Here is a 7895-nt window from a genome sequence, read left to right on the forward strand (position 1 = left end):
TTTTAAATGAATATTAATAGGATTTTTAGAACTTGAGAAGTGTAAGCAGAGGATAATGTATCAATTTGTATGCATGCAACCTTCTTTATGTGGCGTTGCTTGATATATTACCATTTTTTAACATTTTACTCACGTCGGAACGTCATTTTAAATGTAAAGAGATATTTTGATAGACTTGTTGCTATTTTTACGAATACAAAGCTATATAAAGTGCTGTGATTTCATATTATAAATAAACTATGACTTTTTTTCGACTAAATTCATTGATAGATACATTAAGAATTTATATTTAAATAAGCTATCATATTATATTATATGACCATTTGAAGAAGTATTTAATAAAACGCGTTATGAGGGTAAAATTGCAGAACATAAAATCTATTAATTAAAAATTAAATCTATTAATTATTTTCAAACGTTTTAGACGTAATGTGTTTTTACCCGACTGCCAAAGAAGGAGGGTAATGTTTTTAATTTGGTCTTTGTTCTCCTAAATCTCAAGTAAAAGGAGGTTTCATAACGCTACGCCGTAGCCACAAGGCTTAAGAGTGCAATTTCTCTGTTTGAACGTTCACACTGAAGCTATTGAAGCAAGGATTAGCAAATTGAGCCGAATTTTCTTGTATTAGAAGTAAAATAGAGATTCTGTTGGGAAATAACCGTTGTATTGCGTGTCTGCTTTGAGCAAGTCGTAAAATTTCTTCACAGCCAATCTAGAAGTATATTGAAGCAGACAAAATATCAAGCGTTTTTATTAACAAAAATGTACAAATCAGTTAATGTAAGAAGTCAAGTCTGGTCTGGTTCTCATTCAATCGTTTTTTATCACTATTCAAAATTATCTATACTATACTAATATATAAACCTGAAAAGTTTGTTTGTTTGTTTGTTTGGAGGCGCTAATCTCAGAAACCACTGGTCCAAATTGAAAAATTATTTTTGTGTTGAATAGACCATTCATTGAGGAAGGCTTTAGGCTATAAACCGTCACGCTGCGACAAATAGGAGCGAAGATACAATGGAAAATATGAAAAAAAAATAGGCAGGTATAAATCATAACTTATATCTTCTACCCACGGGGACGAAGTCGCGGGCAACAACTAGTATATTATATATTGAAGCATCCAATTACATGCGGTAGTTGGCAGCTAAATCCACCATACCTCAAGAAAAAGCAAAACTACTAGTTAATGAATAATATAAACGCGAAAATGTGAATGCATGGATGTATGCATGTTTGTTCCTCTTTGACACAAAAACTACTAAACGGATTTAGACGAAACTTCCTACACGGATAGTTTATAACCAGGATTAACGCATTGTGTTTTTCTGTTCCCAAAGGATCATTTTAGATTTTTAGCGGGCGGGCCCACGGGTAATAGCTGGTATTTCATATTTTTCTAATGCTCTTATCAATTTGTCATTGATTATTCATAAAACAATACAAAACAATCGCATTCTCAATCACCGTGAAACTCTTAATCCTTGGGGAGAACACGAACTTGCTGGTTGTCAGATTGTAACGTGACATCACGTGACACGCGTGTCTGTCTCTCATAGAACTCCCTAGAGTATGTACCAGGCGTGTTTTTGCTCGCTACCAATAGACGCTATTTACCTTTAGGTAGAGTTTGTTTATTACATCACTTTTTTCGTAGTTAAGATATATTTTTTTAGGTAGGTGAAATTTGAGTGAATTTATAAACAGCTTTTCTTTAAATTATCTTTTCATTGTAGAAACAGCACGTCTTTCATGAATAATATTTATTCCAAATATGTAATGTCGAATTATTTTGAATGTGACCAAAGCCAATTATAACCTTGTATCGCTTTAGACTAGTAAAACCTTAAAAAAAACGATAACTGACCCTACCCAATTCCTCACCCGAGGAGATGGGTATCCACGAGGATTCCCTCTCCTAACCAAAAAAAGACTACGAAGTAACAGTTTTGTAAACAATAATACCTCTTACATTCAAGCCAGCTTCAAACCATACATAAAACACAAAGACATACAAAGTAACATTTCTATTCATAAAATTAAATCCCACTATGTTAGCTCTGATTTCGTCTGCATGCCTGTTATCTCAGCCCACAGTGCAAGTTCTGAACAACTTTTGTTTAAACTGGGCATGAAACAGGGACTGTCTTGTTTTACTTAGTTTCCAACATTGTAGTGAGAATTAAATGTTCTGTCTTCTTGTTTAATGTAGAAACTAGCTCTTGTTTGTACATATTCTGAGACAAGTAGATGAGAAGCTTGTGGTTGAATACTTATACACAGGTTGACAATGATTAGGCTTGTGTAAAACTCACGCTTATTAAATAGCTTACTGAATGAATAAATGACTACAGGAATAGCAGAGTGGTTGAGGTCAACACGAGAAAGCCACAGAGCGAGACGTGTCGCGGGTCCGATCCCCGCGTATGGCAAGCATTTGTATGGTCCACGAATGTTGTACTGAGTCTGGGTGTCTTCGTGCATGTGACTTAAATGTTTATAAAAGGACTGTTTTCACAACGATTAAATTCCTTATTTCGGGAGTAGTTTATTAAAATAAATCGTTGTAATTCCTAATTTTGAAATGTGCAGAGTATCATAGAGACAAAAATAGGAATAAAATTTGTATGATCTATCATATTGCTCAGACATTTTATTACGTAAACATAAAATAAAGATATACTCAGAAACACGAATACCCCATAAATCTTTAAGGCACGTAAGTTAAACCCATCCAAAGCCTAAGGGAATAGTATTATTATCTATACATTTTCAATTTACCTAATGCTTGGTAAAGCCCGAAATAAATACAATTTGAAGAAAGCTTTCTCGCCACAATTTCGTCGTTATCCAAAGATATACAGAGGTATTAACTACCTCGATTCACACTCTCTACCACTGCCTTTTAAATAATCGTTGCGTTTGTGAAAGCGAGACAACGCTATACACACTTTATAGCTCCATCTCTTTTACACACCTCTCACAATGTTACTTTAAGATGTGGTGGTAAATGAAGAACTAATTTGGAGATACGTTTGAGACTAGAAAAAGGTCTAGAAATCTAGACAGACTATTTTAACACGATAAAGAAGATAGAAGGTTCTTGTAGTCAAAGAGTGTCTTTACGCTTTGATACTGGAATGACCTTGTTTCAAAGATAGTCTGGTCTCAGGACTTTAAAAGCTATTTGTAAGTAACTTTGCCTGGTTTTGTATTTCTAAATAACATTTAAATTTCGGCATTTAAATGTTTGACTTATCCAGTAAATGTAATAATTGTAATTAATTACATTTTTTGTTTTGAGTTATACTTTAAGGTTATTTTTAATTTAATTTAAAAGTTTGACGTCCAAAGTCAAAAAAAAAATTATTTCTTTTCGATAACTGAGGTAGTTTTTAAGTGAGCCAGATTAGCTGAATCGCGTTATGGTTTCGTTACGTCATCGAGTGCAGAAAGTGATTTGATAAACACAATAACTTACTTAATTGTGAGTACAAATTGTAATTATTCAACTCAGCTAAATTGAAATTAATGCACGTAGAACATTATGTAAAACATTTTAATCCTGTATTCGGTGGGAGATTATATTACAGCGTATCCACAAAATTAAAGACATTTTTTTATATATTTACTTTACACAATGCAATACTTATTTACATGCTTTCTTATAATAAAATCCTCACTTGTCAATCGAGGCTGAAGGCAAAAAATGTGTAAAAGAAATATTCCCCGAAGTTATTGTATACCGAATCTTCTATATCAATTTATGGCATAGCAGTAACCGGTATATGAGTTTTTTACCTATATAATAGATATTTTATGTCGCAGGCACCCGGACCAGTACAAACCCTTTAGTAACGGCGAGAGCTCTGAAACCTTAAAAATTTTATTACTCGTCAATTCTTTACAGTTATTTTTTGAAAACATTTTTTTTTATTGTGAGTACTTTGGTTGGAGGTTTTAGTACGTTTTTGTGTCTGCGATAAAATGCTCAACTAATATAATTTACAATTTTCAGGATTCCGTAAAAAAAAGATATAACTGGAACTCTATTTCTAAGGGACCACTGTTTATTCGTCGTCTGTCATCAGGTTATATCTCATGAACGGTGATAGCAAATAGGACTCATTATTTTTTATTTATTATAATTCGTTTCTATTATTCGTTGGTTGGTACTAAAACAACCCATAATAATAAAATTCAAAGTCTCACTGGTTTATAACAGCACTCTTTCCGAAATCAGAAAACTTTAAAATTAGACTTATACATACGTAGGTGCTTTGAAGAAAACTAGAATTAAACAATCCGTATTCTAAATAAAACGCAAATCGGGAAAAGAATTGAAATCTAAAACAACGCCTCCGTACACTAATACGGCAGTGACCCCTATTGATTTCACTAAACTTCTCCCCTGAACTCACATCAAGTAAACAGGTTTGTCACATACTTGTTTTGACGAAACCCCCATCGTCAACCCTCAAAAAGTTAAATAGAAAGTTGTTCAATCAGACCGCTACTGTACAGATAGAGTCACACAACGTTGTATATTCTAAGCGGAATGTGACCATTGAGGGATAGTTTCACATTAGGTTATAAACGCGTTTTAAAATTGTAAATGATCATATTTAGAAATATTCTAGCTTTAAAATTGTATGGTGTTGGTTTGCGTTAGCTGTTAAATTAGATATTTCTTATCTTTTTTTCTTTAACGGCTAAAAGGAAAATGGGTGCGAAATTAAGATATTTAACAAAAAAAGTTTCATAGTTATTAGCTTTTTCTGGTTTTTGCAGCCATTTAATTCAGACAAGTAATTTTAAAACGAAAGTCTTAAGTCCGTATTTAAAAAGATGTCTCATTAAAATATTTATTCAATTTTGTTCTCGTAAAAAAGTAATTCATACATTGTTTTGTTTAATTAAATATCACAATTGAACTCAGTCAAAGAAATAAGCTACAACTGATCAATAAGCGCACATGTGTAATCCGCTCTTACTAGGTAGAGTTCAGCCCACAGGCAGAATCACGGTCTGCCTTAATTGTGGGCCATTGTCTAGATAATTTAAAAGGAAACCTTTTGTTCTAGAAACTGCCCCTATTGCCTGCCTATTGTTCTAGATCAATTTTGTCTGAGGTAAAATGTGAACGTTTACCGTAATTCTCAGGGTGGGAATGGTGTTCAAGAATACTAATCGCAGTGATTGGTTTTTAAAGTTATTTAAGCTGAGGTTGAGTAATATATATTTTTAGAATAACGTTATTTCTAAGTAATCTAGTAGGTGAACGATTTGTAATACTGTAAGTTACAGGTTTAGATCCAAAAATTTTGTTTTCTCTTTTTTGATTATCACTTTAAACAAAAAGGTTTTAAGAGAACGATGAAAACGTTTTAAGAAAATATAAACCTGATTATTTTGATATACTTCAATTTGTTTATTCAATTTCAAATCATATTTTTACAAACCTCGCTTGAAGAAACAGGTATTCTTTGCATTACCACACTTTCTTTCTCATGTAAGACTTTCAACGTCATAAATATTCATATCAATGCTGGGCCCTTCGACCTTTTCAATTTCTGACCTCCTGGTACTTTACCTAAAACATTCGCTCAGAAAATAATTTTCCGGGAAAGCAGCCATATTCCCTTGAGGCAAATTGAAAAGTTTTTTTGACAAATATTTAAACAACGTCACTGCTTCCTGAATTTTAATTAATTTTCCATGAATAAATTAATTGTGAGGAAATTAAAAAGGAACAAGTATCGCAAGTGATCTTTTGATCTCTACGAAGAATCTTAAGTATGTAAATTGTTAATGGAAATATTTTCTTTAATAACTGAATTTTGATGGAATATTTTTGAACATAGGCGATTGTACCACATTTGAAACATAAATATTTCTAAACTAGTCAACAAATATTGAAGACCTTCAGAAAATATTCACATATTCATAAAAAAATGAAAAATATCGCTTGCTGTTTAAAAAAGAACAATTTGACAAAAAAAAAAAACTTCAGCGATAGCATTGTATAAAATGTTCTTTTGTCAGATAACTTACTAACTCTTAACTGCTGTCGTTGTGGGAGAGAGGCAGCACTCTACGATGCGCGTAGCGATGTCTCGCTTTTACAATGAAAACAGTCCGCCTTTAGAACGTGTAACATGTTCCTTGTCAAAATCGAATCGTTAATTTTATGTTCATTTTTTCATAGTGTACTTTACAAAATATTTTGCTTGAACTGTTCAAATGGTTCTAGTAGTAGTGATAGTTCGCGTAAATACATAGTTTGAAAAAAATACGTATTTGAACATATAACTCAATTTAGGGATAAAATTTCAATCCACAGAGTAGTTTTTAATGTCTTACTTAACAAATCTCCTATTCGATAAACAAATCTTCACTTTTACAGCCCTCTTTGAATTTACTAATTAATATTATAACGATTAATTAATAACCGAACCAAGCTATTAATTTGCCACTTAATCTTATAAAGTTCTAATAACACAGCATCTTAAAGCAACTTTACCAAATACAAATACGAAGAAAATTAACTTAAAATTACATCTAAAATAATTAAATATACTCTAACCGTAATACCCAAGGACATTGGAGCCTTTACAGTATTTATCCTAGCCCTGTGATTATGGAAGCAAATGGGCCAATTCACTCTGTCCTTTACTAACAGAACATACTTATTTGCTTGTAAAATAACATTTAGGGTTCGGTACTGTCTGTCTGTCTATCCGTCCGTGCGTCTATTGGGAAGACTGTCATCAGGTTTGAAGCATGATAGATAGGCTGTTGACATTTTCCCGAACGAAATGTTTTCTTATTGGATTAAACTTACAGGACATTTTGAGAATTGCAAACCGAGGAAACAGCGATATCATTATCTGCATTTATAATGCAATTTTTATTGTAATTGATAATTCAGATGCCAGCCTATTATCTTTACAAATAAATAAAAAATTTTTTTTTTAGTTTACGAGACCTTGGTGTAACTAAAATGCCAAGAAACACAATTGAGTAATCCATGAAAAGATATTCTACAAACGTAGAAACTTCTAATGACTTAAGTGTTACATTGGTGATCAAAATTATTAATGCGAAAATTTTTTTTACATCTCTCATGGTCCTGCTTGAAACAAAAAGACAACCGTGCTTCTAACTTAAAACAAGATAACTTCAATACAATAATCGTACCATTCAGATATTTGGCGTTCTTCCAAAATATCGTATGTGCCATACATACTGACCTGATTGGCTACACTCGCTTTTTCAGCGGTTGTTCAAAAGGGATACTACTACCTCTATTAGAATATGCTGAATTGATTTTCTCGATAACTGAATTATAAAACGTTGGTTTAAGTCCAGATAGGTATTATATAGATATGCTATTCACCCTGGTACCCGTTTAGTAAAGTTTTTGGACCAACACTTACCGGCGTTTGTTGCCAAATCATTCATCGGCCTAGCCTTTTCCCAACTATGTTGGGGTCGGCTACCAGTCCAACCGGTTTCAGCTGGGTACCAGTGTTTTACGAGGAGCGACTGCCTATCTGACCTCCTCAACCCAGTTACCTGGGCAACACGACACCCCTTGGTTAGACTGGCTGTCAGACTTTTCAAGCTTCTGACTACCTTTAACGACTGTCAATGATGTAGGAATAACAGCCAGGACCCACAATTTAACGTACCTTCCGAAACACGGCGTTTGTTGTCAAATATGAGTTCTAAATGCACTTAATATAATTATTACACCTCTGTAACTATTAAAGACTGCAAAAAGTGTTCAGACACCTGCTCTTTTACGTGAACATCGTGGTTCACGTGACGAACTACAGGCTAAGACAATACCACCAAAACAGATGGAAGAAAAAAAGGATATTGTTACCTA

Source organism: Trichoplusia ni, chromosome 1 (genome assembly GCF_003590095.1).
Source record: "Trichoplusia ni isolate ovarian cell line Hi5 chromosome 1, tn1, whole genome shotgun sequence".
Classification (NCBI taxonomy): Eukaryota; Metazoa; Arthropoda; class Insecta; order Lepidoptera; family Noctuidae; genus Trichoplusia; species Trichoplusia ni.